This window comes from Urocitellus parryii, chromosome 10 (genome assembly GCF_045843805.1).
Source record: "Urocitellus parryii isolate mUroPar1 chromosome 10, mUroPar1.hap1, whole genome shotgun sequence".
Classification (NCBI taxonomy): domain Eukaryota; kingdom Metazoa; phylum Chordata; class Mammalia; order Rodentia; family Sciuridae; genus Urocitellus; species Urocitellus parryii.
The window spans coordinates 125815893-125829568 of NC_135540.1; positions in this window are offsets into that span (position 1 = coordinate 125815893).

Below are 13676 nucleotides of genomic sequence, written 5' to 3' on the forward strand. Positions count from 1 at the left end.
ATGGCTCCGCATTATTCTTCATGTTTTAAAAATGAAGGTGCAATGACTGGCGGGAGACCACCAGCCACGCTCCACAGAGCCTGGACTTGGACTCAGGAGGCTTCAGTCCTCCACGCTCCAGTAGCTAGCTGGTCACTGCAGGGCACAGTGACTCTCCGGGCAGTGTCATCAGCCACGTCCCTGAACAGGCGTTGGTTTAGAGCAAAGTAAGTAGTTCAGAGGCTGCAGGTTCTCAGTTCAGACACTAAGGTCGCTGGAGGGCAGGGGCAGGGGTCAGACAGTCGATGGAGATGGTGGTCAGGACACAGAGAAATCCTCCCAGTTCTGTAAGCTGTAGCCAGCCGCCTGGGTGGGGAAAGATCCCCGGGGCTTGTGAAAGGAAGAATCCCCAAGTCTGTGCCTTCTCTGAATGCCCTGTCCTTGATTCTGACCTTCCTAACCCTGAGGCACCCTCTTCCCTACTGCCTTGGCCCCCTGCCTACGTTGGCTTGATGGGTTCCGCATCTGAGGATGCAACTGACCGCTAATGGAAAAGCTTCGGGAAGGAAACCTGTGTCTGTACTGAACTTGTATGGCCTCTTGTTCCTTGTTGTTATTTTGTAAACAACATAGTGCAACGACTATTTACGTAGCATTTGCATTGTAGGAGGTGATAAATGACCTAGAGATGATTTGAAGTACACAGGAGGATGTACCCAGACGATAGGTAAACACCACCCATTTTATATAAGGCCCTTGGGCATCTGTGGGTTTTGGTGTCTGCTAGGGGGACTGTCCTGGAAGCAATCTCCAAGATATGGAGGGACACTGCTGCCCACTTCTCCAAGGGCTCCAGTAGAGAAACCCGACTTGGGGACCTGACCGTGACCTTGGAAGGCAGGGGCTGCGATGGCCACTTCTCTCCTGTCTCCAATGGCAAGGCTTTGGCCACACAAACAGGCCTGCTTATTTCTACAGTTTTTCTAGTTCTGGAAGTGACTCCTAAAGATCTTTACATGGTATAAGTACAGGCTTTAAGGTCAGGAGAACTTGGACTTGGGTTTCAGGTTCATCACTCGGCCCCATGACCTTGAGCAAATAACTAGAAATTTGAGCTTGAGCTTTCTTGTTTATAAAATGGGGGACTCACAGCCCAGCCCCTTAGAGTCACTGAGGATATGAGATGAATAATGTTAGATGGAGTAAATGTTCAAAATCAGATTACTGTGTGAAAGAGCTTAAAATAGTACCTGGTACAAAATACCTAGTTAAAACAAAAGTGGCTGGCAGTGTAGCTCAGTGGTAGCATGCATGAGGCCCTGGTCCTCGCCTAGCAGGCTGAGGCCCTGGTTCCATCCCCAGCATGCCCCTGCCTCCGCCCCACTATCAGCAATAATGGTAAAGACAATAACAACTGTGACTCCAAGTGCCCACGTTGACTGAATTTACTTTTCCTCCTAAGTCATCTGAATTTCCAAGAGTCCTGGCTTACCAGGGGCAGTCAGAGTAGAGGCTCACCTTGGGGAGCTGCTACTTCCTCTGAAGGCACCTGCCCTGAGTCTGGTACATCGCCAGAGTCTCTTGCTTCTGGGTCACTTGAGGCAGAGTTGACCCTGGATTTCCTACCGTGGCTGGAGACATGGAGGTGGGGCGAGGGAGTCAACGAGGAGGGGCTCATGGGGCAGGCCTGGACTGCACCCCATGTCCAGTGGGGGAGAGGGGAGAAAGGGGGTGAGGCTGCCGGGCTGTGGGAGGAAGGGGATTCTTTCAGCACCTGATTATAAAGCTGGGCCCGAATCTGAGCTTCCTCCTCAAGAAGGGCTTCCAGGTGTGGACCTGGAGGGGAGTGCCCCCCACACCTGGGCCCAACATCTCCAGTGGGCTGACCTCTCCTGGGTACAGGAGGGTCACAACTCTTATGCAAGAATTGTGTCGACCTTCCCCGGGAACCAGGAAGGTCAGCCCTTGGCCATGCTTCACTAAGTAGGGAAGACGTTCTTCTCACGCCCACATTCAACTCCTGCTTCAAGGCTCCTGCCAAATAGGACAGGGGGACGCACAGGAGCAGACGTGTAGAGGAGGTGGGCCGGGAGGAGTCTAGGGCCTGGGGTCAGGTCACTTGGGACCAGATCTCAGCTCCTCTGCTTGCAGCATGTATGACCTTGAGCAGTTGCCTACCCATTTGAGCCTCAGTTTTCTCAGCTGTGACACGAGGATGCAAATGTCTGCATCACCTGCCTGGCAGGGTGGTGGTGTTTAAATCCCATGCCCACCACTTCCTATCAGAAAAAGCCACAAATCACCCTCAGCTTCCTCATCTATAAAATGGGGATATAAAGCCTCCTTTAGAGGGTTCTGGTGAGGGTTAAATAAAGTGATGGGTGCACATTGCTCTGCAGGTGGTGATTTTAGGACTTGTAAACTCCAATGCATGCTAATATCCAGGATCAGGGAAGAAGCCCCCTTTTCTTTCAGTAATTGAGAGAAACTTGAACTTGACCTTGAGTCTACCTGCCAGGCACATTGAGGATGTTGATGGAGAAGCATTTCCTTCCACAGCACCCAAGGAGCCCAGGAGGCAGAATTCAGGAGGCAGGTGCAATCTGGAAACTGCCCAGGAGACATGCAGAGAGGAACAAAGCAGACAAAGGTCTGCCCTGGTGGCCGCAGGAAGTGCGGTGTGGTGAGCCCCCAGCTGCAGGAAGGACTGTGGTACCCACCACCCCTGCCACCACCCCTGCCACCACCCCTGCTTGGGTTGCCACCACCCCTGCTTGGGTTGCTGTTCCTCAAAGGCAGTTTTGTGTAGCTGAGGGTCCTCCTGGTGACTGGCTCTTTCAGTTCAGATACCTGCAGCCTCAGGGCCACTGAGTCACTGAATGCTTGCTTCTGAAAAACCATCACTTTCATGGAGTTGGCTACTAGTTGAAGAAATTAACTGACCAGATTCCTACAAGTGCGATTGCCCTTCTTGTCAGAACCACCTGGGGGATCTTTGGTAAAAAGCACATTTCTGGGCCCCAGCCTGAATCAGATGGATGGGAACAGTGCTGGGAGCCGTGTCTGCAAGGAGCCGCCCTGGTGGGCCTTCTGGCTTGAGAACCACTGGCCAAGGGAAAAGAATGGACCTCTCTTTGACCACTGGATTCTCCTCACACACTTGCAGGGGCCCTGCATAATCACGTGGGGCTTGCATCCTGGGTAAATGTTCTGCAAACACCATCTTGAAATTCCTCACAGGTTTTTGAACAGGGGAGCCCTGAAAATGTAGCAGGTCCTGTCCTCTAAGTAGATGAGAACTATGCAAAGGAGAGATTTGCTTAAGGACACACAGCTGAGTTGTGGGAGTGAGTTCAGGATCCTGATGTCTGATTCCATGACTTTGTGAGCAAAAAGGCATGAATTCTAAATGCGTTTCAGACGCCGGCTGCTACCTTGTCAGGACCCATGAGGCCTTGGGAAAGGGGGTCTTCCCCAGGAATCCTCACCCTACACCAGGACGGGGGCGTTCATTATTGCTGTTGGTGAGGACAGGTCTGATTTATAAACTCACTAAACTTCAGATTCCATGTAACTCCAGTCTGAGAGCCCCTGCTGTAGGAAGAGAGTAGGGAATTTCTCTTTTCCTTTTCCTTATTTTACTTTTTAATTTTTTTTATTATTTACTTATTTATTTGGGTACTGGGAATTGAGCCTAGGGGCTCTTTACCACTGAGTCACATCCCCAGTCCTTTTGTATTTTTATTTTTATTTAAATTTTGACTCAGGGTCTCACTAAGTTGCTTAGGGCCTCATTCAGTTGTTAAGTCTGGCTTGAACTTGAGATCCTCCGGTCTCAGCCTCCCGAGGTGCTGGAATTACACGTGTGGCGCCCCCACTCCCAGCTCCTTTCCCTATTTTTTTTTTCAGCTTTGCCACACAGAGAGGATAAGGCAAGGAAGTAGAGTGGAAAGTGACAGGGCTAAGTCACGAGAGGGGCCCCCAAGTCAGCTCTGCTGCTTACTAGATGTGTAACATAATGAGTCTCTTGAGCTCTTGAATTCTATTTCCTTAATCTGTAAAATGGGGTGATGCAAACACAACCAATTCCTGTTTGGGGTGAGGATCGGATGATCAGCTGTCCATGAAAACAGTATGAAAGGGACTCTCAAAACTCTGGTCCTGTCCATCACTATTAGATTGACTTATACATGTGCAAAAAAGCAGTTTGGCCAGAGAGGACACTGGAGTCACACAGAGGCTTCATCTTAAGGCAGCCACCACTGGTAGCCCCAGGGTGGAGCTGGAGCTCAGGTGTGACCTGGGAGGGAAACAGGTGGACAGGTGGGAAGGTTTGGGATGCCACAGGGATCAGGACCCCAGGGACTGGCAGCTTCGGGCAATTCTACTACAAAGGGATGCAGAACTACCACGAATAAATAAATAAATAAATGGAGTGGGGCAGAAGGGCTCAGGGTGCAGACCTGGGCTTTGTGGTCGTGATAGAAGCTCCTGGCACGCAAGTGTAGATTTTGCTTGTTAGGAAGGGACCCTGCCCATCTTGCATAGGCTGAGGTGGGCTGCAGGTTGAGAAGTAAAGAGGAACAGAATCTGGCCCTAGGAAAGGAGTTTGCTGAACCTCAGAGACAGTGCTGTTGTTTGGTGTGGATGTTAAAGCAGGATTTTGCTCAAAATTATCCCCCATGGGGATGAGATAAGTTGTCCTCTGAGACTCTGGCCGGCAGAGGGGCAGAGGCTCACAGGAACAAAAGGTGATGAGAGAGAGGTAGAGGGTAGGGTGAGGACAGATGGTCAGGTGGCTTTCAGCCTGCACAGCGGGGCCTCCACAGGTCTCACACCTGCCTTCTTGGGTAGGTGGCACCATGTTGAAGAGTAGGTGACAAGAACACCCTAAGGAAGGAGGGCAGGTGGGCACATCCCAGAGAGGGCAAACTCACACAGATTAGTTTAAGGTGCAAGAGATGTGAAATACTTGCCTGATACTAGAGGGAAGTTGTTCTACCGAGTTCTCAAGCTGTGACTACAGATGGATCTTGGGAGTCCACACAATTTCCGTGAGAATATCTAACTTTTTGTTCTTTGATGTTGATGGCAACCTAAAAAGAATCAGTCTGTCTAAACAGATTCTGGGTTATCTGAATTAGTAAGCTTCAAGCTCATTTTCCTTTTGGCAGTCACCCACATCAATGATCCAATTAACATGGTGACCCAGTTTCCATGAGCTGGTGTTGTTGTATAAACAGAACCAAAGGGTGGCCAGGCTCGGCCAGTGCAGCTGTAGCAGGTGTGAGAACACTGAAATGCTCCAAGCCATTGGGGACAAAGCTCTGAGCCTCTAAGTGTCATCACCCACCCCTCCATGAACATCTGGGTGCTTCCTCTGGGATTTCCCCAACCGCCCAGAACACAGCCACAGCACTTAGCCTAACACCATATGATACTTGATATTTTTCTTCTTTTCCATATCATACTTAAAAAAAAAAAGTCTAAAAAAACCTGCCTGTCCCTTATACCTGGTCACCTGGCTGTGCCACTAGCTCCCACAACCTGTGCTTTGTCTTTAACATAATGGCACTAGTCTAAATCACTGCAGGGCAATGAGGAAAGGAAGGAGGCAAATCTCCCAGTTAAGTGATGCAGTTATGATAAGCAAAGGTCAGGGGTGAATCGAACAAACGAATGCTGGGTAGCTTCTGCTTGAATGGCAAAATAGGGAAGGGACAACTGAGCTCTCACATGGCACACGATGGCACAGGCATCCAAGTTCAAAGGATTCCATGCCATGGTGGCCGGAGCCACAGCCATAGTCCATGCAAACATTCAGTATTAGTGACTTAAAATGGCATCGTCTCTCACCTTCGATTAGTAGTTTAGATTCTGTGGTATTTGCACATCATTTATACGACTGTTTTGCCACCTGTAGATTTGCTTTGATTCTTCTTCTCCGTCTCCTTCTCCTTCTCCTCCTTCTTTTTTGGTAGTGATGATTTAACCCAGGGGTGCTTTACCTCTGATCCATATGCCAGCCCTTTTTATTCTTTCTTTTGAGACTGGGTCTAACTAAATTGTTAGGGTCTTGCTGAGTTGTAGAGGCTGGCCTTGAACTTGCAATCCTCTTGCCTTGGCCTCCAGAGTTCCTAGGATTCCAGGTATCTGCTACCATGCCCAGCTTTGCATTGATTCTTTAAAAATAGATCCATCTCCAGTGTTAAAGAGAACAAAACCCCTTCAGGTGATATCCAGCACCATCCTAGGTAGACCATCTCGAGGTCACTGATGGGTGAATGGCCTGGTTTCCATGATCCTAGCTCCTCGGGGGCCCCACTGGAGACTACTCTGATTTGGCATGGCTGGGCAACACAGTCCTGCCATTCCAGCATCATATGGGTCATTTAAGAATCAGAAGGGGAAGTCAGTTAATAAAAACTCAACCTCTTCCTATTCAGATGTGCAAAGTTAAGTTTCGTGGTCAAGATTACTGAACAGACACGATGATGCAAAGAGTAGAACCCCAGAAAGCCCTGAACTTCCACTTGGGGCTCTTTGTGCATCAGCTTAACTCCCATCTTACTTAGTGTTGACACTTTAGAAGATATATTAACACAGTGACTGTCCACTATATTATCTAGGAGCACATCTGAGGCATGGTCACTTTGAAGCACGTGTAGGACGCACATATCCAAGTACATATATTTGGACACAAGTACTCTTAGGCTTCTTTGAAATAATTCAGAACAGGGATGAATAGAAACAGTGCTGGGCTGGGAAGCAGAACACCTCGCAAACCGGTCGCTCTCTCATCAGTACTTCCTTTATCTTCTGGGAAAGTCGAGTCCTCCTCTGTGAAATGGGAATGACAGCAGCACCTGCCTTGACTCCCTCATCAGACTAATGTGAAGATGAGCTGAGACTGTCTCCGTGGAAGAAGCTTGTGTTTAAAAAAAAAAAAAAGTTGCAGAATGTTTTGGGGCGTCGTCTTGTAAGAGACTTGTTAAATCATCAAAAACTGGTTAATAAATACAATGGTTGGGGCAGGTGGGCGGACTGCCAAGCTAGGTGCACATACAGATATATGTGGATACTCCACATATGCCAGTTCACAGGTTTACCCTCTTCTGCTGGGTCTATCTTCTTGTTGTTGTTGTTATAAGGAATTGAACCCAGAGGTGCTTAACCACTGAGCCACACGTCCCCAGCCCTTGCTGTGTCTATCTTCCGGGGGTTTTGTGATGATTTCAGGATTTAGCTCCTATAAGCTACCGCTTGGCACATTCTAGCTGCTCAATAAATGTTAGCCGTCTTCATCCCACAAAGTCCCTGATGGCAATGTCTTTTATTGTTGCCAGCATCTTATCCTTCCTAGTGTGTGTGTGATGCTTTAGAGGTCAGCAGACCTCAATGCCTCTGACACTCTATACCTCTCTCCTGGGAATCCTTCCATTCTTAGTGCTAAAACTAGCACCAAAAGCCACCTGCCAACCCCCTCCCGCCAAAGGCCCAGCTAACATCAGTGGGAGCCTCACCTGAATGAGAAGGGATGCTATCTGAAAGGCAGCAGGGGCCCCAGGCCAGGCCACCTTGCAGACATCCTGGCAGCTCCCACAAGTCAAACAGGATCAGGTGGGGCACAACTTGGCCCAGAGAACCCACTGGCACTGGCTCCTAAGGGTGGGAACAGGGAGTGCCCCAGGTGATTCAATGGGTGGCAGGTTTCCCTCGGAGCAGCTGCTGAAATGCCTCAGGGCGCATGGTTAAGAGGCAGTGAGTACAAAGGGTGGCTGGAGGGCCAACCCCTTGAGGGCCACTGCAGCTTCTCTGCACCTCTGTGCCTTTCTATCATGGTCCCCCCTGCCTGGAATGTCTTGCTCTATTTACCTGTTGGTCAAATCCTGCCTCCAGCTCACCCTTCAAGTCCTCAGTAAAGTCTCAGGAGAACCTACCTTTCTGGTTTCTTTTAGGCAGACTTAGGTATTTTGTATAACTCACAGACTGAGCTTATATAAATGTTCCGTCCACTACAGATGCATGTATTCCATCTTACAGAGTTACGTCCTCCGTCCACGATGGCAAAATTACAATTGGATACTGGCAGATGGGCAAGACATGGATCCCACACGACCCCTAGCAACAGGATTTCCTCCTACTCTGCCCACAGACCTTGTCAAACAGGTGAGTCTGGAATGGCATGTTTACACGGCATGATCTTGCTGTCTAACCAGAGCTGGGCGGATCGAAGGGAGCTCATCTCCAGGTGGCTAGTGACCTGAGCTATGGGTCAGGTTAGGTCAGATTCTCACCATTGGTGATTTGAACTGTGAACGACTCCAGCCCTGAGCAGTAGAAGCTATAGAATGTTAGGGTTTAAATAGGAGGTGTCCCCCGAAAGCTCATAGGTGAGACAGTGCAAGGAAACTTTAGGCAAATGATTGAGTTAGGAAAGCCTTAACCTACTTGGTGCATTAATCCTCTGATAGGGATTAACAGGGTGATGTTGTAGATCAGTAGGGTGTGGTTGGAGAAGGAGGGTTTTCTGGGTGTGTCTTTGGAGTACATATTTTGTCTGCAGTGAGGGGAGTGTCTCTCTCTCTCTCTCTCTCTCTCTCTCTCTCTCTCTCTCTCTCTCTCTCCTTCCTGGTTCCATGTTCCCAGATGCTTTTCCCCACCATACTCTTCCACTATGATGCTCTGCCTCATCTCGGGCCTGGAGGAATGGAGTTGGCCATCTAGAGACTGAGACCTTTGAAGCTGGGAGTAGGGATCATCTTCACTGAAGGCAGCCTGTACCTAAAGACTGGTTGACAGAAGCAGGGCCAGCCCTTTGGAAGATTCTGCAGTGCCAGTTCATCTTCAGAGTGAAAGACACAGTTGGCTGAAGCCTTCATCAGTCAAGGGGATCACTGTTTCTGTTTTCCTGGATAAGTTCCCTTTTAAGACAGACTACTCTTTAAGCTCTGTGCCTGACATCTGCCAAGACTCTCCTGTAATGACATCTGCCCTTACATTTCTAGGCCTTGGCACGTCCTATATTGCTCTTGAGATTCCTACCATAAACCATCCCATTTTTTTAGAGATGGTTTCAGTAGGTTTCTGGACATGGCTTCCAAAAGCACCTAAAATTGATCCACAGTTCTGCCTTGGTAGGGGATTTTGTTACCAACCACAGAAATCCACTCTGGCCATCTTAAGTGAAATCAATGCACTTACTTATGATGTGAAAGATTCTCAAAATCAAAACAAGACTGTGTAGCACAGGGCTGCAAAACGGGCTGTGCCTCCGTTTAATCTGCCACGATGACTATAAGTCACGGCCATAGTCAAACCACCCTGTCTACCATAATTCAGCCAGCAGAGGGGGAGAAAGAGGAAAGGGAAGGGGGAAATGAAAGACACACTCCTTCTCTTTAACAATGCCAGTGGGAAATTGCACACCTCCCCTCCACTCAATCCTACTGGACAGGACTAGTCATATACTAGTCATATAACAATACTATGCTGCAAGGGGTGCTGGGTAATGTAGGCATTACCCAGGAGAGCATCTGATGGGCCGAGCCCAGTCATGTGCCCACCCTGTGGTTGTGCCAGGGCTGGCAGAGAGAAGGCAGGGTGGTGGCCTGCGTCTGATTCCTTTGCTTCTGCAGTCAGTGACATGTAGCTCACCCCAATGTACACTCTGGGAAACTCTCCGAAAGGGAGAGGGGTGGAATATTCGGGGAAGGAGGGAGTTGGGTTTGGGGAGCTGGAGGCCAAAAAACAACGACTGTGTGCGATACATACACACACACACACACACAGAGCACAGGTTTCCTTCATCCACGACGCATTGGGAGAGCAGTGGAAGAGTTCTGTCCTGCTGCCTCTTTTAGTTGAACCATGGTCATGTGTGGAGTCCTCAGTTCCCCTGTAGACCAGTGAGGACACCTGCCAGTGACTGAGGAGGAGGGCGAATCCCCTCCCCGCCCATCCCAGATACCACTTTGGCTCCATCTCCAAGGCAATCACATGCAAACCTGTCCTCCCAGGGAAGTTTGAGCAACATCTTACTGAAGGTCACAGGGTACCTAAAGACTTCCCTGCATCAGGAGTGGAGAAAAGTCAACCACCGTGTTTCCAGACTCTGCCTACAAAGGTGCTGGGGACTGACCTTACTGTCAAGACTGTGGGGTGCTCCATGTGGGGCTCCATTGTCTTTCGCAGCCCCATGTTGCTCAGAAGATAGCCTACATTACCCAGCACCCCTTGCAGCATAGTATTGTTATATGACTAGTATATGACTAGTCCTGTCCAGTAGGATTGAGTGGAGGGGAGGTGTGCAATTTCCCACTGGCATTGTTAAAGAGAAGGAGTGTGTCTTTCATTTCCCCTTTCCCTTTCCTCTTTCTCCCCCTCTGCTGGCTGAATTATGGACATGCTGGTAAGTCAGCTCAGACCATGTGCATAAGGACATCATCCTGGGGTGGCAGAGCAACAAGGTGGAAAGAGTCTGGGTCCCCCGATGCATTGCAGTTGCAGTAGCAGCCCTGAACTAGGTGCAAACTGTTCTTGAGACAGAAATGTCCTTCTAGTTTAATTTAGGTCACTATCATTTGGAGTTGCTGTTAGAGAAGCCAGAACTGTATCTTCAGGGTCAGCCAACTATGGCCCTGTTTGACCCACCACCTGTTTTTATAAATAAAGTTTTATTGGGATGCAACTATCCCCATTTATTGTTTTTTGGATTTTTTTTTTTTTGCATCCTCTATAACTGCCTTCTTCCTACAACAATGGGTTATAGTAAAGGCCATATGGTTTACAAAGTCTAAAATGTTTTTTCTTTGGACCTTTACTGCAGAAGTTTACCAGCCCCTACTACATCCAGTTAACCCATGTGTATACCAGAGAATTAATGGTTTTTACCTCAGGCTATTTTATTTTCTCTTTATGTTTCTCTGTCTTCCACATTTACTGCAATAAATATGTTTTACATTTATCATCTCAAAAATGCCCCCAGATTCTAACATGAAAAACTTTAGTTCAACTCTTAACTCAATATCATTATTTCAACCACTCTGTACTTTTCCACATGTCTTCATATTAGTTGAGAAGAATTTATTCAAAATAATAGCCTATTTGAATCTACAATATCCATATTTTTGTTGTTACTCTCCTTCCTGCTGAAACATTTGAACCACTTAGCAACTCACATAGAAATGCTGCTGTGGGAGGCATCACAATACCAGTCCTTAAACTATACTACAGAGCTGTAGCACATCTGTAATCCCAGGGCTCGGGAGGCTGAGACAGGAGAATTGTAAGTTCAAAGCCAGCCTCAGCAACAGCGAGGCACTAAGCAACTCAGTGAGACCCGGTCTCTAAATAAAATATAAAATAGGGCTGGGGATGTGGCTAAGTGGTTGAGTGCCCCTGAGTTCAAACCCCACTACCAAAAACAAACAAACAAAAAAATCCCAGCATGGCTTTGGCAACAAAACAGACATGAAGACCAATGGTACAGAATTGAAGACACAGAGACAAACCCACATAATTATCTCATTCTAGAAAAAGGCACCATAAACGTACATTGGAGAAAAGATAGCCTCTTCAACAAATGGTGCTGGGAAAACTGGAAATCCATATGCAACAAAATGAAATTAGACCCGTATCTCTCACCATGCACAAAACTCAACTCAAAGTGGATCAAGGACCTAGGCATTAGATCAGAGACCCTGTGCCTGATAGAAGAAAAATAGGCCCAAATCTCCATCATGTTGGCTTAGGATGTGAATTCCTCAACAAGACTCCTAAAGTGCAAGAAGTAAAATCAAGAATCAATAAAACTAAAAAGCTTCCTCACTGCAAAGGAAACAATCAAGAACATGAAGAAAAAGCCTAGAGAATGGGAGAAAATCTTTGCTGCATGCAACTCAGATAGAGCATTAATCTCCAGGATATACAAAGAACTCAAGAAACTTAACACCAATAAAAAAAACATAACCCAATCAATAAACAGGCAAAGGAACTAAAGAAACACTTCATAGAAGAAGAAATATGATTAGTCAACAAATGTATGAAAAAATGTTCAACATCACTATGAACTAGAGAAATGCAAATTAAAACAGCATTGATATTTCATCTCACTCCAGTCAGAATGGCAATTATCAAGAATACAAGTAACAGTAAATGTTGGCAAGGACGTGGGGGAAAAGGTACATTTATACATTGCTGGTGGGAATGCAAATTGGTGCAACAATTCTGAAAAGCAGTAAGGAGATTTCTGGGAAAACTTGGAATGGAACTACCATTTGACCCAGCTATTCCACTCCTGAGCATAGACCCAAAGGACTTAAAATCAGCTATAGTGACCCAATCATATCAATGTTTATAGCATTTAATTCACAATAGCTAAGCTCTGGAACCAGCCTAGGTGCCCTTCAACAGATGAATGGATAAAGAAAATGTGGTACATATACACAATGGAATATTACTCAGCCATAAAGAAATCATGGCATTTGGCAGTAAATGTATGGAACTGGGGATTATCATGCTAAATGAAATAAGACAATCCCCCCAAAACCAAAGGCCCAATGTGCTCTCTGATATGCAGATGCTGACTCACAATATGTTGGGGTGAGTGGGTAGGGCGGGAGGGAGTAGTGGAGGTTCACTGGATTGGAATGGGGGACTAGGGGGATGGGAGGGGGGATAGGACTAGGAACCATAGTACAATGAATAGGACACAACTTTCCTATGTTCATGTATGAATACACAACCAGTGTAACTCCACGTCATGTACAACACAAGAATGGGAGGGAGGTTCTACTTCATGTATGTATGATATGTCAAAATACATTCTACTGTCATGAATAACTCAAAAGAACAAATAAAAATTGTATTATTAGAAAAGAAAGAAAGAAATGTTACTTTGGTACTGTATTTGGGTGGAAAGCTTTTGGTGATCTGTAACTAAAATTCAACTTTCTTGGGATAATATTGGCTTTTGTTATTGGGTCGTCCAAAGACACCAATGTTAGATGTCGCTTGATGCAAGGAGCACACAATATTACCAACACTGTTTTTCTCCAGAACTCTTGACTCTGCTTATCTCTAGTAACGTGTAAGTCAGTTTTACATGCCTTGAACTTGTGTCAGCTGGAAGGATGGATGGCTCTTAGATCCTGCTGGCCAATAATCCAACAGTGTGTTCACATATCAAGTTATAAAGGTGATTCTGATTGGGCAAAGTGTATACCTAAACCAATCATCATATCCAGGAGAAGGGAATAATTTGATTGACTAGGTGAGGAGTCTCAAGGTCAACAATGGAATGTTTCCCTTAGGGGGAAAAATGTTTTTATTACATCAGAAGGACTAAGAGGGCACAGAAGATGAAAATAAAAATAAAAACCCATGTGGATGCTCACTGCAGGAAAGTTGGGGCTCTCGGGTGTGGTTTTGATACTTGTGGGTGAGACACGGAACTTTTACTTTATTTATTAACAGTGTGCCCCTATTTTCTGACTTGGATGCTACCTAGTTATTGTTTAAATTACTACACCAAGCACAGCCCATCATGATGCTCAGGTGAATTTCTAATAACATTTTTTTCTTTGCTTTTTTTTTTTCATTTTAGTCAAAACTATGGTTTAGAGAGTTTAAATGTCTGTTTGAAAATTGGAGCATACTTAATGATCAGTTTTCTCCAAATGGTAAACTGTAAAAAG